At 46.0% G+C, this 22,780-nt stretch overlaps 1 protein-coding gene across 2 annotated transcripts in view; it reads right to left on the bottom strand.

Annotated features, from left to right (window-relative positions):
- Positions 1–22,780, bottom strand: part of LOC130357211 (gastrula zinc finger protein XlCGF26.1-like) — a 128,517-nt gene that overhangs the window by 60,450 nt on the left and 45,287 nt on the right. The window contains exon 1 of one of the 2 annotated variants that reach the window (XM_056559809.1): positions 12,022–12,145. The exons of the other annotated variant lie outside the window; for it this stretch is intronic. The gene's annotated coding sequence lies outside the window, so the exon portion shown is untranslated. Of the gene's footprint in view, positions 1–12,021; positions 12,146–22,780 lie in introns of those variants that run through there. 2 annotated transcript variants of the gene reach the window in all.

The following is a 22,780-nucleotide window of genomic DNA, read 5'->3' as shown; positions in this document are numbered from 1 at the left end:
TAAAATTTTGTGGTAACTTGCATCCTTTCTTGGTGAAAATCCCAAAATTTGATGAAAATTTTGAAAATTTCGCATTTTTCTCACTTTGAAGCTTTCTGCTTGTAAGGAAAATGGATATTCAAAATAATTTTTTTGGGGGTTCACATATACAATATGTCTACTTTATGTTTGCATCATAAAATTTATGAGTTTTTACTTTTGGAAGACACCAGAGGGCTTCAAAGTTCAGCAGCAATTTTCCAATTTTTCACAAAATTTTGAAACTTGATATTTTTCAGGGACCAGTTCAGGTTTGAAGTGGATTTGAAGGGTCTTCATATTAGAAATACCCCATAAATTACCCCATTATAAAAACTGCACCCCCCAAAGTATTCAAAATGACATTCAGTCAGCGTTTTAACCCTTTAGGTGTTTCACAGGAATAGCAGCATAGTGAAGGAGAAAAAATTCACAATCTTCATTTTTTGCACTCGCATGTTCTTGTAGACCCAATTTTTGAATTTTTGCAAGGGGTAAAAAGGAGAAAATTTTTACTTGTATTTGAAACCCAATTTTTCTCGAGTAAGCACATACCTCATATGTCTATTTAATTGTTCAGTGGGCGCAGTAGAGGGCTCAGAAGGGAAGGAGCGACAAATGGTTTTTGGGGGGCATGTCACCTTTAGGAAGCCCCTATGGTGCCAGAACAGCAAAAAACCCCACATGGCATGCCATTTTGGAAACTAGACCCCTCGGGGAACATAACAAGTGGTAAAGTGAACCTCAATACCCCACAGGTGATTCACAGCTTTTGCATATGTAAAAAAAAAAAATAAAAAAAAAAAAAAATGTTCCCTAAAATGCTTGGTTTCCAAAAAGTTTTACATTTTTTAAAAGGGTAATAGCAGAAAATACCACCCAAAATTTGAAGCCCAATTTCTCCCGATTCAGAAAACACCCCATATGGGGGTGAAAAGTGCTCTGCTGGCGCACTACAGGTCTCAGAAGAAAAGGAGTCACATTTGTCTTTTTTGAAGGAAATTTTGCTCTGGGGGCATGCCGCATTTAGGAAGCCCCTAAGGTGCCAGGACAGCAAAAAAAAAAAAAAAAAAACACATGGCATACCATTTTGGAAACTAGACCCCCTCGGGGAACGTAACAAGGGGTTAAGTGAACCTTAATACCCCACAGGTGTTTCACGACTTTTGCATATATATGTAAAAAAAAATAATATTTTTTTTTACCTAAAATGCTTCTTTTCCCAAAAATTTTACATTTTTAAAAAGGGTAATAGCAGAAAATACCCCCCAAAATTTGTAACACAATTTCTCCCGAGTACGGCGATACTCCATATGTGTCCCTAAACTGTTGCCTTGAAATACGACAGGGCTCCAAAGCGAAAGAGCGCCATGCGCATTTGAGGCCTAAATTAGGGACTTGCATAGGGGTGGACATAGGGGTATTCTACGCCAGTGATTCCCAAACAGGGTGCCTCCAGCTGTTGTAACACTTCCAGCATGCCTGGAAAGTCAGTGGCTGTCTGGTAATACTGGGAGTAGTTGTTTTGCAACAGCTGGAGGCTCCGTTTTGGAAACCGTGGCGTACCAGACGTTTTTCATTTTTATTGGGGAGGGGGGCTGTGTAGGGGTATGTGTATATGTAGTGTTTTTTACTTTTTATTTTATTGTGTGTTAGTGTAGTGTTTTTAGGGTACAGTCTCACGGGCGGGGGTTCACAGTAGTTTCTCGCTGGCAGTTTGAGCTGCGGCAGAAAATTGGCCGCAGCTCAAACTTGCAGCCGGATACTTACTGTAAACCTCCGCCCATATGAGTGTACCCTGTACATTCACATTGGGGGGGGGGGGGGGGGGGGGGACATCCAGCTGTAGCAAAACGACAACTCCCAGCATGTATGGTCTATCAGTGCATGCTGGGAGTTGTAGTTTTGCAACAGCTGGAGGCACACTGGTTGTGAAACACCGAGTTTGGTAGCAAACTCAGTGTTTTGCAACCAGTGTGCCTTCAGCTGTTGCAAAAGCTACAACCCCCAGCATGTACGGACAGGGGAAGGGCATGCTGGGTCTTGTAGTTATGCAACAGCTGGAGACACACTGGTTTGCTACTTAACTCAGTGTGCCTTCAGCTGTTGCAAAACTACAACTCTCAGCAGTCACCGACAGCCAATGGGCATGCTGGGAGTTGTAGTTATGCAACCAGCAGATGCACCACTACAACTCCCAGCATGCACTTTAGCTGTTTGTGCAAGCTGGGAGTTGTAGTTACACAACAGCTGAAGGTACACTTTTCCATAGAAAAAATGTGCCTCCAGCTGTTGCAAAACTATAAGTCCCAGCATGCCCATAAGGGAATGCTGGGAGTTGTGGTGGTCTGCCTCCTGCTGTTGCATAACTACAGCTCCCAGCATGCCCTTTTTGCATGCTGGGAGCTGTTGCTAAGCAACAGCAGGAGGCTGTCACTCACCTCCAACGATCCAGCCGCATCAGGTCAGTCCCTCGTTGTCGCCGCCGCTGCTGCTCCTGGGGCCCCGATCCCAACATTGACGCCGGGGATCGGGTCCCCAGCTCCCGGGGTGCACATCCCGCACCCGCTCACGTCCTCCGGAAGAGGGGCGGAGCGGGTTGCGGGAGTGACACCCGCAGCAGACGCCCTGATTGGTCGGCCAGGAAACCGGCCGACGAATCAGGGCGATCGTGAGGTGGCACCAGTGCCACCTCACCCCTGCAGGCTCTGGCTGTTCGAACAACCTGTAATTACGGGTCACCGGGTCACTGGAGACCCGATTGACCCGGAATCTGCCGCAGATCGCTGGACTGAATTGTCCAGCAATCTGCGGCCATCGCCGACATGGGGGGTCATCATGACCCCCCTGGGCGATATGCCCCAATGCCTGCTGAACGATTTCAGCAGGCATCGGGCACCGGCTCCCCTCCAGCTAGCGGCGGGGGGCCGGGATTTGACAGGACGTACTCAAACGTCCTGAGTCCTTAAGGACTCGGAAAAGGGTCCGTTTGAGTACGTCCTGCGTCCTTAAGGGGTTAATATACACATTATTGAATATGTACATATAAACGTTATAACATTTATAAAAGAAGAGAGGCGACTAGGGGCTGTCCCACCTGGGGGACCCTACCTGAGAGTAGTAACTCTGACTTTGGGGACCACCACACAAGGTACGGTATGCAATACGGTACCGGGACACCACATAGGGGATAAAATGTTTTTGCCCGGAATACCCCTTTAACTATATAAATAGCAAAAAGGTCAAATATATTAAACAAATTGTTCTCCACTGTATTCACCGAGGAAAATGAAATGCCAGGAGAAATACAGCGAGATAAGGTAAACTCCGCAGAACAGGTCACCTGTCTAACCCAGGAAGAAGTACAGGTCACCTGTCTAACCCAGGAAGAAGTACAGTGCCGCCTACAAAAGATCTATATAGGTCCAGACTGCATTCACCTCTGTGTTCTAAAGGAATTAAGTAATGTAATAGACAGACCCCTATAAAATAAATGTATGACCCCGTATCAGCATGGCTTTATGAGGGATCGGTCCTGTTAAACTAACCTGATCAGCTTATATGAGGAGATGAGCTCCAGACTGGACCAAGGGGAATCACTGGATGTCGTATATCTGGATTTTTCCAAAGCATTTGATACGGTTCCACATATAAGGTTGGTGCATAAAATGAGAAGGATGGGGCTGGGGGACAATGTGTGTAAGTGGGTAAGTAACTGGCTCAATTATAGGAGACAGAGGGTGGTTATTAATGGTACTAATTCTGATTGGGTGACTGTTACTAGTGGGGACCACAGGGGTCAGTCTTGGGTCCTGTCCTATTTAATATATTTATTAATGACCTTGTAGAAGGGTTGAATAGTAAAGTAGCAATCTTTGCAGATTATACTATACTCTGTAAAGCGGTAAACACAATAGAGGACAGTGCATTGTTACAAATGGATCTGCATAGGTTGGAGGTTTGGGCTGGGAAGTGGCAGATGAGGTTCAACACTGATAAATGTAAGGTAATGCACACGGGGAAGAAAAATCCGGGGCTGGGATTATGTGTTAAATGGGCGAACACTTGGGTCGACTGACATGGAAAAGGACTTAGGAGTCTTAGTTAACAGTAAATTTAGCTGTAGTGACCAGTGTCGGGCAGCTGCTGCCAACACAAATAAAATCATGGGGGCATCAATAGGGGCATAGATGCCCACGACAATGAAATAATTCTACCGCTGTACAAATCACTAGTCAGACCACACATATAATACTGTGTACAGTACTGGTCAGACCACACATAGAATACTGTGTACAGTACTGGTCAGACCACACATAGAATACTGTGTACAGTACTGGTCAGATCACACATAGAATACTGTGTACAGTACTGGGCACCAGTGTACAAGAAAGATATAGTGGAGCTGGAGAGGGTTCACAGACGGGCAACCAGGGTAATACGGGGAATGGGAGGACTACAGTACCCAGAAAGATTATCAGAATTAGGGTTATTTAGTTTAGAAAAAAGAAGGCTTAGGGGAGACCTAATAACTATGTATAAATATATCAGGGGACAGTACAGAGATCTCTCCATGATCTATTTATACCCAGGACTGTATCTATAACAAGGAGGTGACCTAATAATATATATATATATATATATATCCAAAAAAATGCAGCACTACTATACCACAGTAGACTGGTGCCAGCTCCTCAGGCTCGATCACAGCCAATTGACAACTTCAAACAATGGTGCGGCACTCCAAATGTCCAAAAAAATAACTTATTTATTCCACATGTCAAACAGTGCGACGTTTCAGCCCCTCAATGGAGCTTTTTTCAAGCATAGTGATACCACACACAAGCTGGGGTTATATACCCAGCCCAGTAATAAACAGTAATTACATAATTAATCAATACAGTGATAAAAATACATAAAATAACAGTGCAATATTACAAAAAATAAAGTGCTTAAGAGTACCATAGGTACATATATAATGTGTACAGTGTCACAGTGAAAGTTAAAAATCAATGTGGCTTGAATATACAAAACTCCATCATAATAATAGTTAATAATACACCACTGATGCATATAAACATTAATTAAATATACATATATAGAAAACGCCTACCCGCTCTGTTGCCATGCCGTTCGCCACGTTTGGCTTGTATACAAACAGTATGCGCCTGCGCCAGAAAATCTCCCAATCTGTTCACATCCTGTTTCCGGGATGCCTGGCCAGTCACGTGGGGCGCCATGCGATCACATGACCACAGGAGCTAACACGTGACCATCAACCGAAAGTCTCCATGGCAACGGCGGCGCTAACAGCACCGCCGTCTCCATGGAGACCACCCGTCGGGGACACTTCTAACACGGATGCCCGGTACTCGGGTCCAGCCCACTGACGCACAAACGCAGCGGCCGTGGGCAAGGAAAACGGAATAAATAAGTGGAAAAATATCCAATGTGCAATGAATGAATACATGTAGTGTGTCTGTGTCTATATGGCTAAATATAACTAACAATGTGTGAGAAGGTAAATGAAAAATGCAAAATAGAAAATAAATAATGAAAATAAAAGAAATTAATTGAAATTAAAATTAAAATAATCAAAAAAAAAACAAAAAACATTTTTTATAAAAAAATGATAATGATAAAGATAATGTATGAAATGAAAATAATGACAGAAACACAAAATAAACAAAATAGTATATATAAAAAAAGAAAATCAAAAAGAAAAAGCTCTCTAGATTATGAAAGCCGACTCCATTGACATTAGTCCCACAAGGGGTATGGGTATCTATTAACTTGTTGGCATTTCAGGACTGGGAGCCTCCCTGGTATGCAGAACCACCACTCCTCCCCCCCGTGTAAAGAGGGCATAGATCTGGCAGTAACCGGGGGACCTGAGGCTGTGAGGCCATATAGCCCCCATGGCCCCTGGTCTACCCCCTGCATCCAATTCAGGAGTGCGCCAGCCATCAAGCGGCGCCAATCCCATGCCTAGCATGAAGCAATTTACGTATCTCATATGGAGGGCTATCTAAGGGATAAAGCACATCCCTACAGAACCCTAAAATGAATAATAATAATAGAAAAAGAAAAGACAAAATAAAAAAAAACTTATAAATAAAATACAACAAAAAATAATAAAATAAAAAAATAAAAAATAACAAAATAAGATTAAAAATTGTTTTAAGAAAAAACAAAAAATGGTGAGTGCTGAAGAAAAATACACTTGTGCAAAATGTATGTAATCTTATCAGTGATATACTTCCCACAGCAGCTGCACTACATCAGTTACATAGGCTAGAACCCGAGCGCTGTAACATCCATAAAACCGGTCAGATTAGGTTACTACCATAAAAATAAAAAATTTTTGTAGATACAGAACAGCACAAAAAAACATAGTGATATGTAAATAGGCACAGAACGGGTGGCGTATTTCTTCACATTCCATCGAATCCTTCCTATCTTCCATATCTGAAAGGTATAAAAACGAGGTATCAATATACAATATGGGTATCACCACCATATGTCTGAAGAAAAAAGTGAATAGCAGATTAAAATGTCTCTCAGGGTTCTATCTAAATGGCATTAAATTCAACGTTCAATCCATTGGGCTTCAAACAATTCAATTGGTGTATCCACCAAAGTTCTCTTTTTCTAAGCTTGGCCAGTCTATTACCCCCTCTCGCTGGGACTGGCACATGGTCAATGGCCATAAATCTGACCTGTTTTTCGTTGTGACCCTTTTCACAGAAGTGTTTGGCAACTGGCAAGTCAAGTTTCGCTCGTCTAATTGAGTATCTATGGTTGTTCATCCTTGTCTTAAGGCTCCATGTGGTTTGACCCACATATAGGAGTTTACAAGGACAAAACAACACATAGATAACCCAAGTAGAGTCGCATGTGAGATAAAACTTCAAAGAGTAAGTCCGTTTGGTGAGAGGATGTACAAAGCTAGACCCTTTGACCATTAATGAACAGTTCACACAACCCAAACAAGGGAATGAACCCAGTTTAGGTGTGGCAAGTGTCGTCTGGGCATGATCAATGTTGGATGGTAATGTACTCTGTCCCAGTCTGTCCTTGAGGTTCTTAGACCTCCTGTATGACATTAGTGGCTTATTGTTGAATTCTACAATATCACCAAAGCTCCTGCTTAAAATATTCCAATGTTTATTCAATATAGTAGAAATTTGTCCACTGCACGTGGAATATGTAGAGGTGAATGGAATTCTGTTCATCTTGGTCTTGGGTCTAGCTGTCATAGTAGATTCTCTAGTCATAAGTGATATAGTGTTCCTATGTTGGTCCACCAATCTACGTGGGTATCCCCTGACAGTAAAGTCACCGGTCATTTTGTCAAGTGTCTCTTTTAAGGTCACCTCGTCATCAATCACTCTCTTCGCCCTCAGCATCTGGCTGAAGGGGAGAGACTGTACCATTTTCCTAGGATGGCAACTGGTGTAATGCAATAGAGTGTTCTTGTCTGTAGGTTTAGAGTATAGGCTTGTGTGTAATGTGCCCCCTTCATTTTTAACCAACACGTCAAGAAAACTCACACAGTCACTAGACTGAACCATAGTAAATTGTATAGCAGAGTCAATCCTGTTGAGAAATGTATGGAACTCTTCTAGTTCCTCCAGCGAACCTTCCCATAGGAGGAAGATGTCGTCAATAAATCTCCACCACCCCAGACAGATTTTCTGGCGCAGGCGCATACTGTTTGTATACAAGCCAAACGTGGCGAACGGCATGGCAACAGAGCGGGTAGGCGTTTTCTATATATGTATATTTAATTAATGTTTATATGCATCAGTGGTGTATTATTAACTATTATTATGATGGAGTTTTGTATATTCAAGCCACATTGCTTTTAAACTTTCACTGTGACACTGTACACATTATATATGTACCTATGGTACTCTTAAGCACTTTATTTTTTGTAATATTGCACTGTTATTTTATGTATTTTTATCACTGTATTGATTAATTATGTAATTACTGTTTATTACTGAGCTGGGTATATAACCCCAGCCTGTGTGTGGTATCACTATGCTTGAAAAAAGCTCCATTGAGGGGCTGAAACGTCGCACTGTTTGACATGTGGAATAAATAAGTTATTTTTTGGGACATTTGGAGTGCCGCACCATTGTTTGAAGTTATATATATATATATATCTATATATCTATATATCTATATATATTATATATCAGGACAGTACAGAGATCTCTCCATGATCTATTTATACCCAGGACTGTATATATAACAAGAGGGCGTCCTCTACGTCTAGAGGAAAGAAGGTTTCTACACCAGCACAGACCGGGGTTCTTTACTGTAAGAGCAGTGAGACTGTGGAATTCTCTCCCAGAGGAGGTGTCATGGTGAACTCTGTAAAAGAATTTAAAAGGGGTCTGGATGCATTTTTGTAGAGTAAGAACATTACAGGTTATGTATACTAAATTTATAGGGACAGAACGTTAATCCAGGGATTTATTCTGATGCCATATTTGTAGTAGGGAAGGAATTTTTACCTCTATTATGAGGGTTTTTTGCCTTCCTCTGGATCAACTCAGTAGGGACTCATTAGGGTTATAGGTTGATCTTGTTGGACTCTGGTCTTTTTACAACCTTATGAACTATGTTATTATGGGCTACCGTATATAAGAAACCAATACACAATCTAAACTTCTATGTGGCAGAAGTAAAGGTTCTATCCTGCACTGTAATCTGCGCCAATCATGTAATTTGGCGCTTGCGTACAGAACCTTCACATGGCTCGAGCATCGGAGGGAGGAGGTTGTGATCATATGAATGGTCACTGGATCATTTGTCAGCCACAGAGGTGAGTAGTGTGTAGTGTACATGTAGTAGAGGTGAGTAGTGTGCAGTGTACATGTAGTAGAGGTGAGTAGTGTACATGTAGTAGAGGTGTGTAGTGAGTAGTGTACATGTAGTAGAGGTGTGTAGTGTGTAGTGTACATGTAGTAGAGGTGAGTGTGTAGTGTACATGTAGTAGGGGTGAGTGTGTAGTGTACATGTAGTAGAGGTGTGTAGTGTACATGTAGTAGAGGTGAGTAGTGTGTAGTAGAGGTGAGTAGTGTGCAGTGTACATGTAGTAGAGGTGAGTAGTGTGTAGTGTACATGTAGTAGAGGTGAGTGTGTAGTGTACATGTAGTAGAGGTGAGTGTGTAGTGTACATGTAGTAGAGGTGAGTAGTGTACATGTAGTAGAGGTGAGTAGTGTACATGTAGTAGAGGTGAGTGTGTAGTGTACATGTAGTAGAGGTGAGTGTGTAGTGTACATGTAGTAGAGGTGAGTAGTGTACATGTAGTAGAGGTGAGTGTGTAGTGTACATGTAGTAGAGGTGAGTGTGTAGTGTACATGTAGTAGAGGTGAGTAGTGTGTAGTGTACATGTAGTAGAGGTGAGTGTGTAGTGTACATGTAGTAGAGGTGAGTGTGTAGTGTACATGTAGTAGAGGTGTGTAGTGTACATGTAGTAGAGGTGTGTAGTGTACATGTAGTAGAGGTGAGTAGTGTACATGTAGTAGAGGTGAGTAGTGTACATGTAGTAGAGGTGAGTAGTGTGTAGTGTACGTGTAGTAGAGGTGAGTAGTGTGTAGTGTACATGTAGTAGAGGTGAGTAGTGTGCAGTGTACATGTAGTAGAGGTGAGTGTGTAGTGTACATGTAGTAGAGGTGAGTAGTGTACATGTAGTAGTGGTGAGTGTGTAGTGTACATGTAGTAGAGGTGAGTGTGTAGTGTACATGTAGTAGAGGTGAGTAGTGTGTAGTGTACATGTAGTAGAGGTGAGTAGTGTGTAGTGTACATGTAGTAGAGGTGAGTAGTGTGTAGTGTACATGTAGTAGAGGTGAGTGTGCAGTGTACATGTAGTAGAGGTGAGTGTGTAGTGTACATGTAGTAGAGGTGAGTAGTGTGCAGTGTACATGTAGTAGAGGTGAGTGTGTAGTGTACATGTAGTAGAGGTGAGTAGTGTGCAGTGTACATGTAGTAGAGGTGAGTGTGTAGTGTACATGTAGTAGAGGTGAGTAGTGTGCAGTGTACATGTAGTAGAGGTGAGTAGTGTACATGTAGTAGAGGTGAGTAGTGTGCAGTGTACATGTAGTAGAGGTGAGTGTGCAGTGTACATGTAGTAGAGGTGAGTAGTGTGCAGTGTACATGTAGTAGAGGTGAGTAGTGTACATGTAGTAGAGGTGAGTAGTGTACATGTAGTAGAGGTGAGTAGTGTGTAGTGTACATGTAGTAGAGGTGATTAGTGTGCAGTGTACATGTAGTAGAGGTGAGTAGTGTGCAGTGTACATGTAGTAGAGGTGAGTAGTGTGCAGTGTACATGTAGTAGAGGTGAGTAGTGTGTAGTGTACATGTAGTAGAGGTGAGTAGTGTGTAGTGTACATGTAGTAGAGGTGAGTAGTGTGTAGTGTACATGTAGTAGAGGTGAGTAGTGTGTAGTGTACATGTAGTAGAGGTGAGTAGTGTGTAGTGTACATGTAGTAGAGGTGAGTAGTGTGTAGTGTACATGTAGTAGAGGTGAGTAGTGTGTAGTGTACATGTAGTAGAGGTGAGTAGTGTGTAGTGTACATGTAGTAGAGGTGAGTAGTGTGTAGTGTACATGTAGTAGAGGTGAGTAGTGTGTAGTGTACATGTAGTAGAGGTGAGTGTGCAGTGTACATGTAGTAGAGGTGAGTAGTGTGCAGTGCAAATGTAGTAGAGGTGAGTAGTGTGCAGTGTACATGTAGTAGAGGTGAGTAGTGTGTAGTGTACATGTAGTAGAGGTGAGTGTGTAGTGTACATGTAGTAGGGGTGAGTAGTGTGTAGTGTACATGTAGTAGAGGCGAGTAGTGTGCAGTGTACATGTAGTAGAGGTGAGTAGTGTGTAGTGTACATGTAGTAGAGGTGAGTGTGTAGTGTACATGTAGTAGGGGTGAGTAGTGTGTAGTGTACATGTAGTAGAGGCGAGTAGTGTGCAGTGTACATGTAGTAGAGGTGAGTAGTGTGTAGTGTACATGTAGTAGAGGTGAGTAGTGTGTAGTGTACATGTAGTAGAGGTGAGTAGTATGTAGTGTACATGTAGTAGAGGTGAGTAGTGTGTAGTGTACATGTAGTAGAGGTGAGTAGTATGTAGTGTACATGTAGTAGAGGTGAGTAGTGTGCAGTGTACATGTAGTAGAGGTGAGTAGTGTGTAGTGTACATGTAGTAGAGGTGAGTAGTGTACATGTAGTAGAGGTGAGTAGTGTGTAGTGTACATGTAGTAGAGGTGAGTAGTGTGTAGTGTACATGTAGTAGAGGTGAGTAGTGTGTAGTGTACATGTAGTAGAGGTGAGTAGTGTGTAGTGTACATGTAGTAGAGGGGAGTGTGTAGTGTACATGTAGTAGAGGTGAGTAGTGTGTAGTGTACATGTAGTAGAGGTGAGTAGTGTGTAGTGTACATGTAGTAGAGGTGAGTAGTGTGTAGTGTACATGTAGTAGAGGTGAGTAGTGTGTAGTGTACATGTAGTAGAGGTGAGTAGTGTGTAGTGTACATGTAGTAGAGGTGAGTAGTGTGTAGTGTACATGTAGTAGAGGTGAGTAGTGTGTAGTGTACATGTAGTAGAGGGGAGTGTGTAGTGTACATGTAGTAGAGGTGAGTAGTGTGTAGTGTACATGTAGTAGAGGTGAGTAGTGTGCAGTGTACATGTAGTAGAGGTGAGTAGTGTGTAGTGTACATGTAGTAGAGGTGAGTAGTGTGCAGTGTACATGTAGTAGAGGTGAGTAGTGTGTAGTGTACATGTAGTAGAGGTGAGTGTGTAGTGTACATGTAGTAGAGGTGAGTAGTGTGCAGTGTACATGTAGTAGAGGGGAGTGTGTAGTGTACATGTAGTAGAGGGGAGTGTGTAGTGTACATGTAGTAGTGGTGAGTGTGTAGTGTACATGTAGTAGAGGTGAGTGTGTAGTGTACATGTAGGGGGCGCTGTGTTCTTGTAGATTATAGGGGGTGACATCTCCCATGTACCTGCTCCTCATGTTCCGGGGTCTCCAGAGATGTTACAGCTCTGAATAGTCTGCACTGCATGTTCTCCTGCTGTAGGTCTCTTCCTGCTTCTTCTCCCACCATACCCAGCATGCCTAGGGGCAAGGAAGTCATCATCACTCTGAGCTCCGCCCACTGCACACAGACTCCGCCCACTGCACACAGACTCCATAAAGTGAAGAATAAATCTGCAGACAGTACACGGCGTCATCTATATCATGTCTGTATATAGAGATGTCATTCTGTATGTATGGATATATATCTATACACTTCTCCCTTCTCTCACTACATATACACATACAGAAGTATATAGCTGTATATATGGATGTCATTCTGTCTGTATGGAGATATATATATATACAGTGGGGCAAAAAAGTATTTAGTCAGCCACCAATTGTACAAGTTCTCCCACATATAAAGATGAGGGTGTCCTGTAATTTCCATCATAGGTTATAACCTCAACTATGAGAGACAGAATGAGAAAAAAATCCATAAAATCACATTGTCTGATTTTTAAAGAATTTATTTGCAAATTATGGTGAAAAATAAGTATTTGGTCAATAACAAAAGTTCATCTCAATACTTTGTTAGGAGAGGCGGCTTAAACCACGAAAGCAAGTAAAAAAAAATCTAAAGTGCCAGATAAATACTGTATATGTATAAGGTCGCGCACCCTATGTGACCTAGAAAGCGAATATATAGAGAGTATATAACCTTTGTGAGTGTCATAATACCCACTCTGTAGTCCAGGGGGTAAGGTCCGTGAATTACGTAATCCGTGTGGCTCAGAGAGATTTAAATGTTTTAAAGGGTTACTCCGCTACCCAGCATCCGGACACTGGGGAGCGGAGTAACCCTTTAAGCAGTAGTTACTGTGAAAAATATACATAGATTGGTGGTTGCAAGACAGTGTTGCTCACCCGTCCTGACGTGGTCCCACGGAGCTCTCGCCACTTACCCGCTGCGGCTTCCGAACCGAACGCCTGGTCGCTTCCTTGGATGGCGAGTCGTCAGCGCCGGTGAGCCAGAGGAGGGAGAGGTCTGCTTGCTGGTGTAGTGATGTGATGCTTAAAGGGGTACTCCCACCCTAGACATCTTATCCCCTATCCAAAGGATAGGGGATAAGATGTCTGATCTCGGGGGTCCCGCAGTATTGCATGCGGCATCTACCTGTTTTTTTGTCCGGAAGCGTTGGAGGGTCTGAGTCGCGACTACAGGAACGGAAGTCCGTGACGTCAGGACTCCGCCCCCGTGTGACGTCACGCCCCGTCCCCTCAATGCAAGTCTATGGGAGGGGGCGTCACGCCCCCTCCCATAGACTTGCATTGAGGGGATGGGCGTGACGTCACACGGGGGCGGAGTCCTGACGTCACGGACTTCCATTCCCGTAGTCGCGACTCAGACCCTCCAGAGCTTCCGGACAAAAAACAGGTGGGTGCCGCATGCAATACTGTGGGGGTCCCCAGCGGCGGGATCCCCAAGATCAGACATCTTATCCCCTATCCTTTGGATAGGGGATAAGATGTCTAGGGTGGGAGTACCCCTTTAATGCGCTGTGCGCACCAGGAAGATTGGCGTGTCTTGTAGTCCGGTTCGTGCGCTATGCACAACGGGAGGCTGAGGAGTGCTGCAGCTGACTGTAGATTGCAATATACAGTTGGTATTGTGACTAGACGCGTTTCAAGATCGTCTGGATCTCTTTTGAAAAACAATGGTATTGAAAAAGAGATCCAGCTGATCTCGAAACGCATCTAGCCACAATACCCACTGTCTATAGCAATCCACAGCCTCCCGGTGTGCATAATGCACGAACCGGACTACAAGAAACGCCGATCTTCCTGGTGCGCACAGCGCATGAAGCATCACATCACTACATCGGCAAGCAGACCTCTCCCTCCTCTGGCTCACCGGCGCTGACGTCTCGCCACTCCAGGAAGCGACCAGACATTCAGTTCGGAAGCCGCAGTGGGTAAGTAGTCCAAAATCGATCACAAACCCCCCAAAAAGTGGGGGGGGGACAAGCCCCTAAAACCAACACGCCAACGCGTTTCGAGCGACAAAAGAGCCCTTAATCATGGCTATGATTAAGGGCTCTTTTGTAGCTCGAAACGCGTTGGCGTGTTGGTTTTAGGGGCTTGTCGTCGTCCCCCTTTTTCCTTCCCACTTTTTTTAGGGGTTTGTGATCGATTTTGGATCATTTTAACATGAGTTATTAGGAGTTACGTCTTATCCTCTTCTACATCCTGAGAGCTGGATTCCCTCTGTCTGTATGGTTCTCATTCACGGGAAGCGGCCCGGATTCATCCAGGTACCTCTACCCAGCCCAAGTCAATGCTACATACTACAAGTGGATGGTGAGCTGAGCATTTTTTCCTTTCCTTTGTATGAGTATTTTTACACTCACAAAGGTTGCCTAAATGGTAAGATTGAATAATACAGACTTATATAAAACTTGTATAGATAGCTTATATAAAAGTTTTATTTTATTGTATTTTAATAATTTGTATCCACCATATATCTACTGGCACTGCTGCAAGGGTCCTGCAGGCAGATGACATAGACATTTTATACAAATAAATATATTATTCTTTAACCTATATTGTATCCTACAATTTTTATATACCCAGCTGTGAACAAACTATGCAATTTCTATACATGCTTTCATCCATGAGCCATATTCCAGGAAAGTGCTCCCCCGTTTTCTCTAAAAAGTCTTCACACGGTTTTCACACTGTTGCTGCTATTTTGGCCCATTCCTCCATGCAGATCTCCTCTTGAGCAGTGATGTTTTGGGGCTGTCACGGACTTTCAACTCCCTCCAAAGGTTTTCTATGGGGCTGAGATCTGGAGACTGGCTAGGCCACTCCAGGACCTTGAAATGCTTCTTACTAAGCCACTCCTTTGTTGCCTGGGCGGTGTGTTTGGGATCATTGTCATGCTGAAAAACCCAGCCACGTTTCATCTTCAATGCCCTTGCTGATGGAAGGAGGTTTTCACTAAAAATCTTTCCTTTCATTCCTTCCTTTTCACGAATCAGTTGTCCTGGTCCCTTTGCAGAAAAACAGCCCTAAAGCATGATGTTTCCACCCCCATGCTTCACAGTAGGTATGGTGTTCTTTGGATGCAACTCAACATTCTTTCTCCTCCAAACACGACGAGTTGAGTTTTTACCAAAAAGTTCTACTTTGGTTTCATCTGACCATATGACATTCTCCCAATGCTCCTCTGGATCATCCAAATGCTCTCTAGCAAACTTCATACGGGCCCGGACATGTACTTGCTCTGGCACTGCATGATTTGAGTCCCTGGCGGCGTAGTGTGTTACTGATGGAATCCTTTGTTACTTTGGTCCCAGCTCTTTACAGGTAATTCACTAGGCCCCCCCCCCATGTGTGGTTCTGGGATTTTTGCTCACCGTTCTTGTGATCATTTTGACACCACGGGGTGCGATCTTGTGTTGAGCCCAAGATTGAGGGAGATTATCAGTGGCCTTGTATGTCTTCCATTTTCTAATAATTGCTCCCACACTTGATTTCTTTACACCAAGCTGCTTGCCTATTATAGATTCAGTCTTCCCAGCCTGGTGCAGGTCTTAAATTTTGTTTCTGGTGTCCTTCGACAGCTCTTTGGTCTTGGCCATAGTGGAATTTGGAGTGTTACTGTCTGAGGTTGTGGACAGGTGTCTTTTATACTGATAACAAGTTCAAACAAGAGCCATTAATACAGGTAACAAGTGGAGGACAGAGGAGACTCTTAAAGAAGAAGTTACAGGTCTGTGAGAGCCAGAAATCTTGATTATTTGCAGGTGACCAAATACTTATTTTCCACCATAATTTGCTAATAAATTCTTTAAAAATCAAATAATGTGATTAGACATAGGCGAATCGAAGCTGAAGAAGTCAAATTTGTTCCTAATTTCATGAACAATTCAATTCGGAACGAATCCTGATTTCCTCGCGGTCCTTGGTAACGAATCGCTTCATTCACTACATTTTGTGCGGGCCGGTGGGCTAAAATGACGGCTACACATGTGAGGCCATGGGGCAAGGAAGTCTGGGAAGGCGGGAATGCGGGTAGACAGGATCACCCTGAATCACATGGCGGCATGCAGCCTATCAGCAGCCAGACCTGTGATGTCACAGCCCTATATATTCAGCAGCCATTGCCGAAGACAGGCATTTCCCGGGCATTTTGCAGAGAGAGCAGAGCCTGTGTGTGCACACTAATCACCGTTTACTGACAATAGAGATCTTTACAGTGGCGAATCCATTCACCTCAAGCTCTCATTCGTTCTGGATAGAGAGAGAGCAGACATTGTGTGGTGACTAATCAGCGTTACTGACAATACAGATCAGCACAGGGGAAATCCATTGAGCTTAAGCCTGCATCACTGCAGGCAGGCAGGGAGAGTGTAGAAATTGTTTCATAGTCTGCCAATTGAGATCATCACAGGAAGCACTCCCCATTCAAAGACTGCAAGCAACCATAGTGCAGGCAGGGACTGTTCAGAGAGAGAGAGAGAGAGAGAGAGAGAGAGAGAGAGAGAGAGAGAGAGAGAGAGTGCGCTTTTTTCTGTTGAAACCATACTGGGGTGTATTACTGTAAAAAAAAAAAAAAAGTGAGAAACACATGCACTCCGCAGTTCCACGTTTTTTCTGGTTAAAGCTAATAGGGGGCAGTAAGTGTAAAAGCACTAAAAGACTTATGCACTAGATTGTTACGCTTATTTCTGGTGCAACCGTTGTTACGCCGAGCGCTCCGGGTCCCCGCTCCTCCCCGGAGCGCTCGCTTCACTCTCCCCGCGGCAGCGCTCCGGTCACGTCCTCTGACCCGGGGCGCTGCGATTCCGCTGCCAGCCGGGATGCGATCCGCGATGCGGGTAGCGCCCGCTCGCGATGCGCACCCCGGCTCCCCTACCTGACTCGCTCTCCGTCTGTTCTGTCCCGGCGCGCGCGGCCCCGCTCCCTAGGGCGCGCGCGCGCCGGGTCTCTGCGATTTAAAGGGCCACTGCGCCGCTGATTGGCGCAGTGGTTCCAATTAGTATATTCACCTGTGCACTTCCCTATATCACCTCACTTCCCCTGCACTCCCTTGCCGGATCTTGTTGCCTTAGTGCCAGTGAAAGCGTTCCTTGTGTGTTCCTTGCCTGTGTTTCCAGACCTTCTGCCGTTGCCCCTGACTACGATCCTTGCTGCCTGCCCCGACCTTCTGCTACGTCCGACCTTGCTTTTGCCTACTCCCTTGTACCGCGCCTATCTTCAGCAGCCAGAGAGGTGAGCCGTTGCTAGTGGATACGACCTGGTCACTACCGCCGCAGCAAGACCATCCCGCTTTGCGGCGGGCTCTGGTGAAAACCAGTAGTGGCTTAGAACCGGTCCACTAGCACGGTCCACGCCAATCCCTCTCTGGCACAGAGGATCCACTACCTGCCAGCCGGCATCGTGACAGTAGATCCGGCCATGGATCCCGCTGAAGTTCCTCTGCCAGTTGTCGCTGACCTCACCACGGTGGTCGCCCAGCAGTCACAACAGATAGCGCAACAAGGCCAACAGCTGTCTCAACTGACCGTTATGCTACAACAGTTACTACCACAGCTTCAGCAGTCATCTCCTCCGCCAGCTCCTGCACCTCCTCCGCAGCGAGTGGCCGCTCCTGGGATACGCTTATCCTTGCCGGATAAATTTGATGGGGACTCTAAGTTTTGCCGTGGCTTTCTTTCCCAATGTTCCCTGCATCTGGAGATGATGTCGGACCTGTTTCCCACTGAAAGGTCTAAGGTGGCTTTCGTAGTCAGCCTTCTGTCCGGAAAAGCCCTGTCATGGGCCACACCGCTCTGGGACCGCAATGACCCCGTCACTGCCTCTGTACACTCCTTCTTCTCGGAAATCCGAGGTGTCTTTGAGGAACCTGCCCGAGCCTCTTCTGCTGAGACTGCCCTGTTGAACCTGGTCCAGGGTAATTCTTCCGTTGGCGAGTATGCCGTACAATTCCGTACTCTTGCTTCAGAATTGTCCTGGAATAATGAGGCCCTCTGCGCGACCTTCAAAAAAGGCCTATCCAGCAACATTAAAGATGTTCTGGCCGCACGAGAAATTCCTGCTAATCTACATGAACTTATTCACCTAGCCATTAAATTAGCACTTGAGGAATGGAGGCATCTGCTGGAGGGATCAAGTTCTCCTGTTATTATCTACACCGACCACAAGAACCTCTCCTACCTCCAGTCTGCCCAACGGCTGAATCCTCGCCAGGCCCGGTGGTCTCTGTTCTTTGCCCGATTTAATTTTGAGATTCACTTTCGTCCTGCCGATAAGAACATTAGGGCCGATGCTCTCTCTCGTTCCTCGGATGCCTCAGAAGTTGAACTCTCTCCGCAACACATCATTCCACCTGACTGCCTGATCTCCACTTCTCCTGCCTCCATCAGGCAGACTCCTCCAGGAAAGACCTTTGTTTCTCCTCGCCAACGCCTCGGAATCCTCAAATGGGGTCACTCCTCCCATCTCGCAGGTCATGCGGGTATCAAGAAATCTGTGCAACTCATCTCCCGCTTCTATTGGTGGCCGACTCTGGAGACGGATGTTGTGGACTTTGTGCGAGCCTGCACTATCTGTGCCCGGGATAAGACTCCTCGCCAGAAGCCCGCTGGTTTTCTTCATCCTCTGCCTGTCCCCGAACAGCCTTGGTCTCTGATTGGTATGGATTTTATTACTGATTTACCCCCTTCCCGTGGCAACACTGTTATTTGGGTGGTCGTTGATCGATTCTCCAAAATGGCACATTTCATCCCTCTTCCTGGTCTTCCTTCTGCGCCTCAGTTGGCTAAACAATTTTTTGTACACATTTTTCGTCTTCACGGGTTGCCTACGCAGATTGTCTCGGATAGAGGCGTCCAATTCGTGTCTAAATTCTGGAGGGCTCTCTGTAAACAACTCAAGATTAAATTAAATTTTTCTTCTGCATATCATCCCCAGTCCAATGGACAAGTAGAAAGGATTAACCAGATCTTGGGTGATTATTTGCGACATTTTGTTTCCTCCCGCCAGGATGACTGGGCAGATCTCCTCCCATGGGCCGAATTCTCGTATAACTTCAGGGTCTCTGAGTCTTCCTCCAAATCCCCATTTTTCGTGGTGTACGGCCGTCACCCTCTTCCCCCCCTCCCTACTCCCTTGCCCTCTGGTCTGCCCGCTGTGGATGAAATTTCTCGTGACCTTTCCATCATATGGAGAGAGACCCAAAATTCTCTCTTACAGGCTTCATCACGCATGAAGAAGTTCGCGGATAAGAAAAGAAGAGCTCCCCCCGTTTTTTCCCCTGGAGACAAGGTATGGCTCTCCGCTAAATATGTCCGCTTCCGTGTCCCTAGTTACAAGTTGGGACCACGCTATCTTGGTCCTTTCAAAATTTTGTGTCAAATTAATCCTGTCTCTTATAAACTTCTTCTTCCCCCCTCTCTTCGTATCCCTAATGCCTTTCACGTCTCTCTTCTCAAACCACTCATCCTCAACCGTTTTTCTCCCAAATCTGTTCCTCCCACTCCTGTTTCCGGCTCCTCGGACATTTTCTCGGTCAAAGAAATTTTAGCTGCCAAAAAGGTCAGAGGGAAAAATTTTTTTTTAGTGGACTGGGAGGGTTGTGGTCCTGAAGAGAGATCCTGGGAACCTGAGGACAACATCCTAGACAAAAGTCTGCTCCTCAGGTTCTCAGGCTCTAAGAAGAGGGGGAGACCCAAGGGGGGGGGTACTGTTACGCCGAGCGCTCCGGGTCCCCGCTCCTCCCCGGAGCGCTCGCTTCACTCTCCCCGCGGCAGCGCTCCGGTCACGTCCTCTGACCCGGGGCGCTGCGATTCCGCTGCCAGCCGGGATGCGATCCGCGATGCGGGTAGCGCCCGCTCGCGATGCGCACCCCGGCTCCCCTACCTGACTCGCTCTCCGTCTGTTCTGTCCCGGCGCGCGCGGCCCCGCTCCCTAGGGCGCGCGCGCGCCGGGTCTCTGCGATTTAAAGGGCCACTGCGCCGCTGATTGGCGCAGTGGTTCCAATTAGTATATTCACCTGTGCACTTCCCTATATCACCTCACTTCCCCTGCACTCCCTTGCCGGATCTTGTTGCCTTAGTGCCAGTGAAAGCGTTCCTTGTGTGTTCCTTGCCTGTGTTTCCAGACCTTCTGCCGTTGCCCCTGACTACGATCCTTGCTGCCTGCCCCGACCTTCTGCTACGTCCGACCTTGCTTTTGCCTACTCCCTTGTACCGCGCCTATCTTCAGCAGCCAGAGAGGTGAGCCGTTGCTAGTGGATACGACCTGGTCACTACCGCCGCAGCAAGACCATCCCGCTTTGCGGCGGGCTCTGGTGAAAACCAGTAGTGGCTTAGAACCGGTCCACTAGCACGGTCCACGCCAATCCCTCTCTGGCACAGAGGATCCACTACCTGCCAGCCGGCATCGTGACAACCGTACTGTGGTGTATTATATATACGTGAAATATATACGCACACCGCTGTTGTACGTGTTGTCTGTTTCAAGCGTATAGTGGCCTGTTAGTGTAAAAGCAGGGATATATACACACATTGAGTGTTCCGCAAGTTTCTGTTGCAGCCGTATAGGGATGTATTTCTCTATAAAAAGTAAAATATACAGTAGACGCACGTTGTTGTACGTGTGGTGAGGGTGTTGGAAGGGCAGATGTTGTTAACCCTTAGGGCAGATGGTATTAACCCTATGTGTTTGTGATGCCAGGGTGTGGTTATCCTCTACAGCAACCGAGATATGGCCGCTGGTTCCCGGGCCAGGTGCGGGGTCAATAATCACTCGAATGCAAGGTTACAGAACAACGCCAACTTTACTGAGGCAGACAGGATGGTAAAGTCTTTACAGCTCGGTTTAGGCCCAAGGAGATGCTCAGTGGACTTTAGGAGACTTATTGGCTTTCAGGGACTTGTAATGGACTTTGACTCAATGATCCAACTCACGCTGACTTTAGAGACTTGACAGACTTGGTTAGGCTGACTATACTTCTCCCCTGTATTTAGGATTACAAGGCTTTGACTTTCACCTGTAGGGGTCACTGGCGGTGGATGCGTGGCTGCATGACTGTGCCTTGGTCTCTCTCAGGAACACCAAACACTCTCAGGTATTCACTTGACTGTACCTCAGCTAGATCTCTCACTGACTGAACTAGCTTCTCCCTAGTATATATTATGGAGCAATTTGGAGGGGTCCCATAGCTCACCAACAGGTCAACTGGTTAATTAAACCTTCCTTGGTTACATAGGGATTAACAACAGGATTTAAAGATATATTAACACATAATGCAATACATTTACTCTATATGGGCAATGAGAGTTCTGAGGAGTGTGGGGGCCAGGGGACTGGGACTGAGTCCACCCGACAGGACCAATGTTGTACAGAAGGGCCACTTCTGTACTGGGCAATCACATCCGTGTTTTCTGTTTCAAGCGAATAGTGGCCTGTTAGTATAAAATCAGGGATCTATATACACAGAGTGTTCCACAAGTTTCTGTTGCAGCCATATAGGGTCGTTTTGCTCTATAAAAAGTAATATATATAAGTACACCACTGTTCTACAATTATGTCAGGCAGAGAAGTGCAGGCTGTGCACAGAGGAGTGGCAGAGGCCTAAATTTATCAGGCGCAGGCCGAGGTCGCAGCAGAGTAGGGGCGCGTTGCAGCGAGAGGTCTGAGTTCCCGGTATCAGCTAGCAGTGTCTTGACCAGCAACCCATCTGCCATCATTGATTGGTTAACACGGTCATCCACTTCATCCCAAGTGACATCCGACACCCCCAGTCAACAGTCGATGGGTTCCCCAGACACAACCCTCAGTTGGCATGGCCCGGGAGCAGTCCCTGTCCTCCAACTTCCTCTGTCCTATGCTGTTCCCTCACGCGGAGAAGTATTGTATGCTGTGGGTTCAGCTCCACTATACAGCGTGGACGATCAACTAGAGGACAGTCAGCAGCTACTGCCCAGCCAGTAATTGGATGAGACATCCGCCGCTTCCTCCGCTAGGCAGGCAAGTAGTGATGAGGAGAGTTGCGTGGGAGGTGGCGTTGCCAGTGTTCAGGCTCCTGCAACAGACACTGTTAACATGAGGATGACATCAGTGACGTGCAGACAACTGTTGATGATGATGAAGCCGATCGCACTTGGGAGCCGGGTGCAGAAGGGGCTTCATCATCATCAGGAGAAGAGGGTTGCAGGTTTCCCGTGAGGCAGCAGCTGAGCCAACAAGGTGGTTGCATGGTTGGGAGTCAGCAGGGTGGCAGCAGTGGGAAGTCTGGAGCCAAACATGCCCGGGGTAGACCACCTGCTTCGCGGCAGCCTTCCTGCCCGGGAGTTAGTGGACCAGGGTTTCCCGGAGTTCGCAGCAGTAGCAGTCAATCAATGCGGGCTGTTGGAAGGAAAATCAGCTACTTGGCGGTGTGGCTGTTTTTTTTTATCAAGCATCCAGAGGATGTTAACATGGCCACATGTAAGATATGTCGGCAGAAGGTAAAGCATGGCCAGGGTCCCAATGTTGGCACCACGGCCCTGCGTCAACATATGCAGCGTCGCCATAAAGCGGCCAGGGAGAACAGTGGCTCCCATGCCGTGGTCCAGCCAACTGTAGTAATCGTGGCATCACCCAGTGGCACATTGCTCCCTGTTTCAGCCAGCCAAGGCTCCACTACCTCAGCCGAAGGGAGCTGCGTGTAATTCCCATCTTCTGTTGGTCCAGAT

Source organism: Hyla sarda, chromosome 2 (assembly GCF_029499605.1).
Source record: "Hyla sarda isolate aHylSar1 chromosome 2, aHylSar1.hap1, whole genome shotgun sequence".
Classification (NCBI taxonomy): domain Eukaryota; kingdom Metazoa; phylum Chordata; class Amphibia; order Anura; family Hylidae; genus Hyla; species Hyla sarda.
The sequence above is the reverse complement of the archived record's forward strand: the minus strand, read 5'-3'. Positions and strand labels throughout refer to the sequence as shown.